Below are 8,643 nucleotides of genomic sequence, written 5' to 3'. Positions count from 1 at the left end.
CCCCATCCAGAATCTTCTGAGGTGGGAAATTTCCACTTGAAAGGACAAGCAGACTAGCCTGGAGCAGCTAGAAGATACTTCTTGAAAGAAAGACCAACAGGAAAAATACAAAACAATAATGGCAGTCTGATTGACTACTATAAGAACAAGCAAGTTGTTCACTGGGGAGCTATCAAGGCAAGCAGTTGGGTCCCCTCAGGGCAAACCCCCTTCTAAGACTGAGACTCAAGGGAAATACATGAGCAGGCATGTGGTCTTGCTGGTGACCACGTTGGTCAACCAATAAGGGGAAGTGAGGGGAAAACAGCAATGAAGTTGTGAGCTAAGTCTGACCATGTTCAATAGACTCCTGTCAACCTGGATCGAGACCTAGTTGGCCAGCAGTATGGGAAGACCTGAGAACTCCTGCATCCAGGACAGGGACATGGCCACAGAGGACTAGAATGGAGAGTGCAGCATCTAACTGATATGAAGTGAGGGGAGATACACAAGAACATCCATACTTGCAGATATACCCATTTGACCCGGCTTCAAAGGCTGGATGATCAGAACTCGACTAGAGGAAGAAAGAAGAGGGGAAAAAAAGAGTAATCCACTATAATTTAATGAACTTGACCTATACTTATGGATGTAGTAGCTCAAAAGAGGGAACGGATCTTTATAGCAAGGATCATTCCCATCCCCTTGGTACACAGGGTTGACACAAATTAGACATTGGTTACCCAAAATGGGGGGTGGGGGACTACAAAGGCAAGAAGTGACTGGCTTACAAACTCTCAAGAGGGAGTCTAGTTCCAGAGCATGCGGGGGAAAGTAGATTCTGTACTGAGTGGCTTCCAAACTGTCTGGATGGGGCTGGTGAAAGGAGATTGGGATAAGACTCTTGTGGTTCATTAGTGAATAATTGTGATCAGGACTGACTGTCGGTATTGCAAATGTAAAGGTAGATGTTTTGTAGCAAAAGGAGGAGAGTGGTTGATCTTGTAGTCCTGGGACCATTAAGGGAGATGAGCAGAGTGTGGGACTCTATCCAGAGAAGCAGTGACGCCAGAGATGTAGGCAGAGACGATGACGTGGAGAGATGGAGCGGCTGGGGACTCTGGACTAAGGGAGGGAAAGGGGCTGTGTGCTGACGGCCGGGGCACGCTTGTAGGGTGTACCCTTTGGTTGTTTGAATGGTTGTATATTCCTGTGCTTTGGTGTACATCCAAAAAAAAAAAACAGAGGGAATGATAGTAAATGCTATTGAATGATGATGCATGGAAGGGATTGTAATCATTGCAATGAAATGAAATATGATAAGATTAATATAAAACTGATGGTCTCTCATATAAACTGTCACTCAATTTACAATAAAAACATATATATATATATGAAAAGTAGGGACTAAATACTTGGCAGTAATATTGTGATATGTAGCTGTGTCTGATGAATGGATTAAAGAAGCAAAAGTTTCAAATTAAAAAAAAAATCATAATTGTAGGCATTTGTCCTGATTCTATTGTCCTCGGTACATAAGCTATTTCTACTGTAAGTCATTCTCAATTCCTTAGAGTAAAGACAGGCATTTGTTTATCATTGAATCCCTAATACTATGTCCTGAGTATAACAGATGCTCAAAACAAATTGGACTAATTGAATGAACTCAGATGGAATAAACTTTACTGAATTTAATTAAATGAATTGAACTCTCATTATCTCTTACCTATTGGTTCTGTATTAGGATTCTTTTGCATTTCAAGTGATAGGGACCTAATCCAAACTAGCATCAGTAAAATTGGAAAATATTGACTCATGTAATAAAAATTCCAGGGTAATTTCAAGATTCAGATACAGCTGGCAACAGTAGCTCAAAGGGGACATTACTATGAAACTGTCTCTTTACTGCTCTTCTCTTTTTGGCTTTCAGAGTGTGATGGAAACATGTTCACTAATAATCCTGGGTTCATGGTGTCCTTACTAAATAGCCTCAGAAGGCAAGCCATCGCTCCCAAAAGCTCCAACACAATACCCTAGGGAAGGTTCTGACTGGCCAGTTTGAACCTACCAATAGATTAACGACATCATTCTGATTAACTACATAGGGCTTAGGTTCACAATCGACACTCATAAAAGCAGCAGTCAAAACATCAAACAATGCATTGCATTAGGCAAATCTGTTGTGCAAGACCTCTTTACAAAGTTCAAGAGCAAAGATACCAGTTTTAGGAATAAGATGCACCAGGCCCAAGCTATGGTATTGTCAGTAGTCTCATATGCATGTGAAAGTTGCACAGTGAGTAAGGAATTGATGCATTGAGCTATGGTGTTGGGGAAGAATATTGAAAGTACCATGGGCTGCCAAAAGAACAAACAAATCTGTGTTGAAAGAAGTACAACCAGAATGCTCCCTAGAAGCCAGGATGGTAAGACTTCATCTTTCATACTTCAGACATACATCAGGAGGGACCAGACCCTGGAGAAGGACATCATGCTTGGCAAAGCGGAGGGCTAGCAAAAACCAGGAAAACTCTCAACGAGATGGGTTGGCACAGTAACAGCAACAATGAACTCTTGTGTAGCAGCAATATGAGGATGGGGAAAGACCGGGCAGTTTTGTCCTGTTGTGCATAGGGTTGCTGAGTCAGAACTGACTCAACAGCACTCAACAATACCAACACAGGGCTACATGTCCATACTTGTGGCTGACAGGAGTGGGGGTGGGCAACAAAGCTGTATGAAAAAAATTCTTCATAAGAAAGAGGTGTTTGGACTCCAAGAGAAGAGGGAGAGATATTTCCAGCAAACACATCTTCAAATTCCATTTTCCAGATCTTCCCCAAGACAGATGTGGATGAGCTCACTGAACGCCTCTTTCCAGAAGTGCTTGAAATATGAACTCCACCCTCCCTTAGAGCTTACTCAGTCTGTCTTTGACCATTTCATCCCATCCAGCAATATCTATACCTTGTTAAACTGATTCTGAACAGAAAAAAGATTGGGACGCTCCTCCCTCCTGAAGCAGGTACCACAGCAAAATGATTCATTCTCCCTGATTTGGAGGCCCAAACTGGGGAAATTGCTTCTTACCCAATCTTCAAAAGAAAGAAAAGCAGCTCTTTATGTCTTTCTCTTACTTTCTCTCTTAGCCAATGGCCACTCGTTGTTGTTGTTGAGTGCCACTGAGTCAGTTCTGACTCATAGTGACCTTATACAAGGTTTCTGAGTAGCAGCTAGTTGGTTTGAACTGCTGACTTTGTGGTTATCCAGTGCTTATCCTACAGTGCCACACCAGAACTCCACTGATTAGCCATAGTTGTTGTTGTTGTTAAATGCTGTTGATTTGGTTCTGACTCATAGAGACCCTGCACAGGGTTCCCAAGTAGCAGTTGGTGAACCTGAGCTGCTAATCTTGTGATTCAAATTGACCTTGCAGTTCAGTGCTTTTTCCTACAGCACCCCATTAAGGAGACTGATAGGGCATTTTCCTAGAATTCTTTCCCTTGTTTGGAAACATCTATCCCGAGGGGCTTGTCTAAGCTAAGGGAATTCCCTACACACTGATAAGAATTTTCTGGAGGTTCTTTGTCCAAAAATAGCGAAGCTCTTAGAAATGTAAGCGTGTTGGAGGAAAGAATTTTAACATTTGAGTGTTGACATCTTTTTTTCCTTTTCTCCCGGCTACAGATGGTTCTTGAGTTGTCTATTCAGCATTCCCTTTCTCCCCCTGGTAGGAGAATTCAACTTGGCTCCTGGGCTTTCATGGTGTAAAGTTGGATATAGAAAGAATCTTATACATGAGGACAGGGGATTCTTAGTCTTCTAAGAGGAAAATAATAAAGGCAAAAGGAAATGTGTAGATGCTGTCCCAACACACCTTCACCCAATCCCAGATCTAGTGAATCATCAAATTCTGCCAGTTATAAATCTAAAATCGTTCCTGAATCTGTTCATTTCTCTCCATGCCTACTGTTACCATCATAGTCCAAGCCACCCTCTTGTCTCACTTGATTGTTTATTTTCACACCCAGCCCCTGTGAAGATTAATAGCTACTTCTGAGAGGTGGTTGGGGGACAGAGAAGAGACCAAGGGACTGGTGATTTCCATTATAAGACATCACACTGTTGGATGTTTAAAACTATGTTCATGAATTCCTTTGACGAAAATGATCTAGTCAGAAAACCAAACCACGTATGTGTATTTCCTATTCAAAAAAATCAGTTCTAAACAATTGTGCAACCTTCCAGTCTTTACAAAATCATCCTATTTAAGTCTCATCAGAGCCCTTATCATGATCTGTTTTTTTGTTTTGTATTACAGTATTTACTTGATTTTTAAGTGGTTCCATTCTAGCATTTGGTAACATGACGGATGTTCCATTAGTATTCTGTGGATATACAGATAGGTAGGCAGAGAAAGAGACAGATAGATAAATAGATAGATGGGCATATGGATCAATTCATTAAAGGATAAATGAATGGATGCATGCATGCATAAGTGCATGAATGGGCAGAACGATGGATGGCTAGATGATAGTTGGTTGGAGGGAGGGAGGAGGGATTTCACAGCTTAAGTTCTTAACCTTCTCTCTGACCTTCATGATACTTTCTTGTTTACTTTCCATCTCATTGTCTCTCTTGCAGTCTATCCTCTTTCTCCAACAGCCCTGTACTCTGTCGATTGAGTGGGCAGAAGAGTTCAGCGTAGACACTTGTTCTCTGCCTCTGCCTTTACCTGGTCTTCTGTTTCAACTCTGGTTCCACTGTCTGAGCTCATCCCCATAGACCTTCCCTTCCCTGTGTGTCTCACTCAAGGCTGAGCCAGCCTCTGCCTTGTGGATTAGAACCCCCAAGTGCCAATGCTGGTCCCACTGACAAATCTACTCACGGGGGGAGCCTTTAAATTCAGAGGCAGTGGGTAGAGCTGAGGGACGTGAAGGACATTAAAATTGAGGATGCTTTTGAGAACTCAGTGATGGCTGGGCTGCTACTGGAAAGTACATTCCCTTTCCTCCTTCTAGGCTCCACACACTCATTTGACAATATTTGCTTTGGCATCTACAGGAAGCTGGCAGCATGTGAACAGTTCAGAAGGCTGCCAAAGGGCCCAGCACAGGGCAGACAGGCAGCTGCTTTCCAAGAGTACGGCTCCTTCCTGTCAGCCTAAAGTCTCCTTGGGGAGGGAGACATCCCAGCTCTCTGTCCATATCTCTCTCCACTCACTCTATGATTTAATTACTTTGATTTCTCTCTTCCCTCGCAACTCCCTCTTAACTCTGTCTCTGCCTCTTTTTCTTTCCATATCTCTCACCTCCCATTCTCATCAGCAAGGGGGTACAATATGGCCTAAATATCTGGACTATTCTCTACCACGGGTATGAGGGGGCAGATGGCTGCAGGGTCCAGCTCAGTCCACCATGTCATTGGTGGTTCACATATAGTGTTCTGAGATCTATGAATTCACTCCATAACTGTGTGCATTTTCTAGGGATAGGTCTGCTACATCTACCAAATTATCAAAAGGGATTGTGACTCGAATACCTACGAATCCTGGACATAGTGCTTAGAGAGTAGTTGGTAAATTAATGAACGACTTGGGACACATGTTCTCCCTGCCCCACCACAGGTTTCCTTTTCCATAAAATTAGCAGTTTGGGCCACAGTAATGACCTTCAAACTATACTCTTCAGAGCCTCTAGGCTTTTGGGAGTTGTTTTAGAAGATGAAAAGGTAATTTGAAGTTCAAGGCCCCAGATCCCCTCAGGGGGCTCTGTCTTCATTTGAGCTTCCCAAATGACACACATTGGGCATCTGGGATAGGTTTTAAGTGCACAGATGATTTTAATGCTTCAATAAAAACCTCAAATGCTGAAGTATTTAGTACTGATCGCTGAAATTTCCTTAGAAATGTATCATAGATGGATATAAGCAATCAAGTAATGATAGTAAAATGCTAATGTTAGAAATTAGGTGGTGGGTTGGTAATTGTTCTTGTTGCTAAGTGTCTTTGAGTCAGCTCAGACTCATAAGGACCCTGTATTCAGTTTCTGAGGAGCAGCTGGTGGGTTTGAACTGCTGACCTTGTGGTTTCCAGTCCAGTGCTGATCCTACAGCATCATACCAGGAGTTTGATGGTTACTACTTGTAAAGTTCTTTCAACTATTTAAATTTTCATAATAAAATGTCAGGAAAAAAATGTGACCATCTTCCAAGGGCTTCACTCGGTCCTCCTCCCTACTCAGTATTTCTTGTCTTTTTCATTAAGACTCCTGAGTGGAAGAGATCCAGCAATAAAGAGAAAGTAGACACATCTGGCTTAACCAGAGAGGACTCCAATATGGTCCAAAAGCAAATAAAAAAGGGAAAATAGACACTGAAAAACTAGCTATCCACTGACCTTTTAAGGTCGCAGTACAGCATCTGAAGACATGGGCCAGGATAAATGATTCTGTCAATCTGCAGGATCCAAGAACTGGTTGGTCTTGTTCTGCCTCCTGTAGCTCTGATATCATGACTGGCCTTGGCTCCTTGGTCCCCACAACTTCTCAGCTGTCAGCGATGATTAATAAAACAAAGACAATAACAGCTATTACTATAGTGGTGATATAGCCATGTTAAGCCTTCTAAACCAAAACAAAACCCAAAAGACAAACCAGTTATCATCCAGGCAATTTGGACACATGGTGACCCCGTGTATTATGGAATAGAACTGTGCTCCAACGGTTTTCAAAATTATGACTTTCCAGAAGCAGATCACTAGACCAGACATTTCTTCTGAGGTTCCTCTGGGTAGGTTTGAACTACCTACTTTTCAGTTAACAGTCAAGTTGAGTTGATTCCAATTCATAGTGATCCTATACACAACAGAATGAAACACTGCCCAGTCCTGTGCCATTCTAACAATTCTTGTTGTGTTTGCATCCTGCTGCGATGGGTTCTGTCAGCATTGGATGCCTTCTTCTTTTTCACTGACTCACTTCTTTGACAAACACAGAGTCTTTCCATCCTGGCTTCTAAGCAGCACTCTGGTTATACTTCTTCCAAAACAGATTTGTTTATTTTTCTGGCAGTCTTTGCTCTTTCATTATTCTTTGCCAACACCATAATTCAAATGTATTGATTCTTCTAAGGTCTTTCTTTTTCGTTGTCCAACTTTCACATGCATATGAGGGGATTGAAAAGACCCCGGCTTGGGTCAGGTGCACCTCAGTCCTCAAAGTGACATTCTGGAGTCACTTAGTTATTCCATCCTTAGTAAGTTAACCAAATATTATTATTTTATGAAACCCACACCACTTATTTTCTGTGCCATCTTGACAATCTAGTTAACCTCTTTAACTTCAATTTTCAATATGTAAAATGGGGACTGTTACAATGCATGCAAAGGGCCTTGCCCAAACCTGGCTCACAGTAAATGGCCAGTCAAAGGTGGACACTCAGTTGTCATAGAAGTCAATGGATTTGTCCAGGGTCACATGGCCAGGATTAGGTCATGGGTTTTCTTGACCCTAAAACCAGTGCTCTCAGTTACTACAGTGTGCTTAAAGTCAGAGCTCCCTGAAGCTACAGGCACCAAAGGGAAATATTTGCCTTCCCTTAATCACATTAAAAGAACCATCCTGAGCATGTAAACCATCCTGAGTCATAATCTATGGCGGCTGCAGCATTTTAAACAGAAATTCAGGGCACACAGTTCAGATGGGACGTCGTGAGCAGCTGGTGGTTGCTGACAGAACCCATCAAGCCATTACCCCAGTAAATCATTCCTCCCTAGGAAGGGAGTAAGAACTGAGGAGGGAGCACAGTAGGTTGGTCTGGAGGAGGACAGGAGACATTGTAAGGCCTCTTCAAGAAGGTGAGCCCCTTGGGAGACATGTACAGACCACATGAATTAACTCAGATTTTGAAAGCAGGCAATAAAGGATGACTCTGTCAGATCCATGCTTCCCAGCTGGGCATCACGTCTCCTGGGGACTAGACACAAATGCACATTCTTCAGCTCCATCACCAGACATAGTGATTCAGATACTGCAGGGTGGGGTCTGGAGGTCAGTATTTCAAGTCACAAAATGTTTTCAAGATAGAAAATAGCCACACTGTGCCTGTAAAGCCTTACAACATTTCTGAGAGGTTGAGCTTTTAATTTCCATTTTGCTGAGAAGAGTACTGATGCTCAGAGTGGTTAAGAAAACTTGCTCAAGGCCACACAGCTAGTGTGTTGTTTACTGCTTTCATTAAGTGCAGTCGAGTTGATTCTGACTGTATAAACCCTATACAGTGACCCTGTGTAGGGCTTCCAGGACTGTACATCTTGACTGGAGTAGAAAGCCTCATCTTTCTCTCTCGGCATGGCTGGTGGATTTGAAGTGCCAAAGGAGAAAGATGTGCTTTGTGCTTATCCTACAGTGCCCCCAGTACTCAAGTATTGTTATTAGTGGCACATAATTAGTTTATCAAGATTAAGTCATTCTGAGGAAGAGAAAACCCCAATTTAAAAATGACTTAAGGGAGAACAAACAACATGGTGGATCAGGGGGAAGTGCAGTAAGGAGCTCCATCAGCAACAACACAGAATACCCGACCAAGCAGGCTCAGGGGATGGTCCCAGAACTCTGAACCACATATAAAGGAATATTTAGAAGGTTGGAAGGCTTACAGCTGGGG

Source organism: Chrysochloris asiatica, unplaced genomic scaffold (genome assembly GCF_000296735.1).
Source record: "Chrysochloris asiatica unplaced genomic scaffold, ChrAsi1.0 scaffold00142, whole genome shotgun sequence".
NCBI lineage: Eukaryota > Metazoa > Chordata > Mammalia > Afrosoricida > Chrysochloridae > Chrysochloris > Chrysochloris asiatica.
The sequence above is the reverse complement of the archived record's forward strand: the minus strand, read 5'-3'. Positions refer to the sequence as shown.